This window comes from Mus musculus, chromosome 4, assembly GCF_000001635.26.
Source record: "Mus musculus strain C57BL/6J chromosome 4, GRCm38.p6 C57BL/6J".
Lineage (NCBI taxonomy): Eukaryota > Metazoa > Chordata > Mammalia > Rodentia > Muridae > Mus > Mus musculus.
In genome coordinates, this window is record NC_000070.6 from 154,707,002 (window position 1) to 154,711,623 (window position 4,622).

General features: G+C 52.5%; 1 annotated feature.

Moving 5' to 3' along the window:
• Positions 414-4,161: an enhancer, noted in NCBI's record as "VISTA enhancer mm1492". NCBI's record gives its function as "enhancer in: limb[5/5] | facial mesenchyme[5/5]" and the evidence as "EXISTENCE:transgenic organism evidence [ECO:0001131][PMID:17130149]".

Below are 4,622 nucleotides of genomic sequence, written 5' to 3' on the forward strand. Positions count from 1 at the left end.
TTGAGGCTGTGCCTAGGAAAAGGTGCAGAGGTGTGTGAAGTGTATAAACAAAGACTTCTGTTGGACACTCCCAGCCTCTATTCTCAGGCTCACGACAGGTAACTGATGTATTCTAAGCCTGATCGTCAGCCTTGGGGTGAGAGCCAGATGCCACAGGGTCCAGGTCAGCCCCAGTGTCTCCTTCCTTGTTATGCCCTACCACTTCCAAACAGAGCCACCCAACACTCACAACCACACGGTCTCAGGCCACCTACAGTGTAAAGATGTATCCATCTCCTTCCAAGGACACGTGTGGGACTCTTGGGAGTCTACCCCATTCTGTCTTGAGACCAATGTCCCTACTCACAGGAAAATGTGCCCTGTTCTTGTGGCCATCACAATGGTGCTTATTTCCACCCATGGGGCTGGGACAGAGGCAAAGACCCTTCAGTGTCAAACTCTTGGAGTTGTAAGAGGCAAGAACCACACCCCACCCTATGCTTGGAAGAACCAGGGTAGTTAAAACTCTGAGGTGATACTCTAGGGTTCAAAGACTGCATAGTCCCCCCCTTGCATAGCTTCTGCTTCTGCCTTACAACAGCATGGATGGCCTCTGTGTCAGAAGTTTGGCAGAGCAGTAAAGGTCAGGACTGGACATGGACGATCCCTCCAAAGGACACTGGGCTATGCTCCAAGAGGGGAAAAGGATACTAGAAAGTAATACTGATCCAGCCAAAGTTCCCATTCCCTTCTAGACTCCCAAGCCAGGAGCCTGACTACAGTGAATCTTCCCAGCCCCACCTGCTGGTGGCCAGCGCAGGCTTCAGAAACCAAGTGTCACCCTGAACCACGGGCTCTGACTCTTACCCATCTCTCGGGTTCTGAACACTCAGGTGATTTCTTGTCCCTACTCCACAGCCAGTGGCCAGTTTCCACACTCCAGGAGAGCTTTATTCATGTGGCGGTTCTGGGCTGCACCCTTGAGACAACTGCACTTGACCCAGGAGCCTTTTCTGGTGAGTTGATAAGCCATGAGGAAAAAAAAGATGGCCCCAGACCTAGGTTCAAATACCTAGCCAGCACCCAGTGTGCCTCAGTGGTGACCTACTGGCAACTCTATAGACTGAGTTGAAGCCCAACACACCAGCTCAGGCACAGGAGGGCAAAGCTGAGAATAGACGAGGCAAAGTTGGCCTCCACCCCCAGGAAAGACTTTTTCCAGCCACCCCACCCCCCAACTCCTCTTATCCCACCCTCTGGCCCCCACTCCGCCAGGCCAAAGAGGTTTATAACAAACTGTGCGGCGCACCAGAGAAAATGCCCCTATCATTAAGGGATTTAACGACAGCGTTGGCCGATATTGGGGATTTGTTCTGTCTCTCATTACACATTTTAACAAGCGCATTTCTTCACCACGCAGCCCCGCATCCTGGGCTGCCTGCCTCTCTGTGTGTGTTACTTTCATTAGAAGGCGTTTTATGAAGCCACCGATCACAGATGCACATACAACCCACAACTGTTGGCCTGGTGTCCTGAGTTGGGTGGCTAGCAGTGTGCCTTTGGCATGCCTGTGGTGATGTCTGCATGCCCAGGCAAGGAGAGGGCCCCTCTCCTTTCATACTTGCCCCCCAAACCAAAGCCCTTAATGAAGGGGCAACTGGGAATCGGGGGCAGATTCCTGAAGAAAGTCAGAATATCTCTAGGTCACGCCTCTGTGAGACCCCAGCTCCATTCTAAGCCGCGGTCTCCTGTGTGTGAGGCCAAAAAGATATCCAGGCTGACAAGTGTCTTTCAGCAGCAACTGCATTTTCCCACAAACCACTAAGTGGTATAAAAACAAACCCAAAATACAGGAATAAAGCTGATTCCATACATGTAAAACAGCCACCAGATTCACCCACTCCACTCCAGGAGGCCCTGAGAGCACCCAGATTTCCTGGGAGTCTGGAAATGGTTGGGGCCTGAGTGCCCCTCCTCTAGCTCTATGGCTGGAGCCCCCCCACTGGCACAGAGAGTCCTACAGCCCTTGGGGCAGCTGTGGGCTCCGGGTTTCCTAGCAGGAAGAAGACGAATCTTGTCACATACCCTCTGAAACTACCCACCTGGTATCTGGGTATGTGGCTGGTTTTGCAGCCATGTGAATCTGAGTTTTGCCAAGTGGTGAGTATCAGCCTCCTGGGCTAGTTAGAGGCCAGCACATCTTGGTCTGAGGGCTAGCTCTTGTAAGATACCTCTGGACAAATTAGGGTACAGAGCTTATGGAACCCTGAAGGAGGAACATCTACCCCAGATCTTGGAGCCCCTCATCTGTAGCCAGACAGTCCCATCCGTCTGTCTCTCCACCCTGACAACTGGCTCACACCCATATATCCTTATGAGGGGTGTTATGGTGGAAGACTTCCAGCTCTGCAGAATCTTCTGTATTTCTTCCCTAGACAGAGCACAGCATCTGATCTGAAGATGTGTTCAGACAGTTTGGGTTCAGTCTCTTGGCCAGCTCTCTGAGGCTCAGAGAAATCAGGGAGGTAAGACAAGACACAGGACGCGGGCTGGGTTGTATGTGACGAAGAAGGTGAGAGAGGACAGACGTCACCATCCTTAGGGCCAACGAACCTCCTCCGTAAACGGAGGATATGCAGAAACCTGGTCCTGCCATGGGTCACCTGGTTCCTTCCAGACAAAAAGCCACAGGCTGGAGCCTGTTGAATCTCAGGAGGGAGCAATAGATATGCAGGGAGGTGTCACAGCCCCAGCTGAGAAGGGCTCCCCCTGCCCCCCACCCAGCCCCAGCAAGAAGCAAGTGGGCTGGTAAATAGCAAGCCCTCTGTGTCCTGCTCTGCCGCCCATTTGGCTGCCCGGCCTGTGACTGTGGCCACAATGCCTTGCTTTCATTATGCTCCTTAAAAATGGCCTTGTGTGTCTGGAGAACAGGAAGTGGCCCGAGTCCCCCGTGTAAAAGCCATCTGAAGGCCTGGACCAGGTATGTTCTCAATCAGGAAGCAGGCAGTAAATAAACATTTACGTCCCGCGGCCGCGCACCGCCTGCCCCCGGGCTGCAGAGGAACACGGAGAGCGGAAATTTGCTTAGTCCTATAAAAGCACAGGCCGTATATCAATAAATGATTAAAAATGGAAACGGAGCCGGCTAATGGACGGTATTGATTTTAATAAGCGTTAAGTACATGGGGTTTAAAGATAAGAACCGCCTGCCCATCTCTCCACGCTCCAGGAAAGTGACTCATGTAAAGAAGAAAAAAGGGGCCTCTTTTCTAAGTTAAAACTCCCTCCCGTCCCATCGGGATGGCTTCCAAGCCGGCATTCACCTGAGAGTCACTGTGGCATAGATATGTTCATTTACTTCTCCTGTGAGGACAGCACGCTGCCCTCAGAGTCAGGGTACATGTAAGCCTGAAACATTATGGCCATGAAACCCAACTCATCTGGTTACAGGGTCTAGCCAGGCCCCTGCAGGCCACAGAGAGCACTAAGCATCCACTCACCATAGGGTGGTATGGGAATACCTGGTACCAAAGATGACCCGCCTGGTGCCATCTTATTTTGTCAGAGAACAGGTGGCCCAGACCACTTGTTAGGACATACCCATGCTCATCTGGACTTTTATTCTAATTTCACAAGTGGCATGGATCCTTGAGAGGTGCAGACGGTAGAGTTCACTTTTCTACCGGGAGGACTGTTACCTGCGCGAACCCAGATGGGAGGACGCTAAAGGTACTGCTGATCTCCTGACGCCATAGCGCTCCCTTCACCAGAAAGATGATGGCTACCAGCCCCACAGATAGTCACTACCTGTAGCTGCTAGCATCTGGGCAAGTGTGGTACCTCTCGGTTCACAGCTGTTTACAGCCAGAGGGGGAAAAGTGGGGTCCAACTGGGAAGCTATCATCTGGTTGAACACAGCCTACAGGTCACTTCGCTGCTACTGGGATATGGCCACCACTCCTCCCAAACTTCCTGCCCCATGTTTCCTATGAGGAGAAATGATTGCTCTGTCTGTTAGCTCCCCACTGCCAGGGTCCACAGTAATCCTGGCCCTGACAGGTGGCACCTCAAAGCTCCAAATCCACCTGGTTTGTCAGGTGCAAGTCCTCACGGAATGCTTTCAAGCAACGGGGGTAGAGGTTGCTTGAGGCACAGCTGATTGTTGTCTGCCTATCCACTGGGCTCTTAACCAGGCTAGGACTAAGAGTCAATGGCAGAGGTGGGAGTCCAGCCAGGCAGTTCCAGCTGGAAGGCACCCCCCCACCCCCCGAGAGCCCCATCCCTGGCTGGGAAAGACTGCACTAGGCACATTCTAGCTGTGACCAAAGGCCGCTTGGAATTTTCTGATACATTATTTTGTCTAGCCAGTATTCCAAGACGACCTCCTTGGCCTCCGAATCCCTTCTAAATCATCTGCAGGAGTGGGAAACTGCATCCCCCACCCCAAGTCTCAGTGCTGAGGCAGGCAGGGAACTCATGAGAGACATCTTATCCTCAGAGCCAGCAGGGAAAGACCTTCATCAGCGTTGCCAGAGTGAGCAGCCAGGGCTTGATGGTAGAAGCTGTGGGGTTCAGGACAGAGCACGGGTTGAAGTGGCCAGGTCAAGGTCCCTAGAGGCAGATTGTCTTAGACCATGAGGATG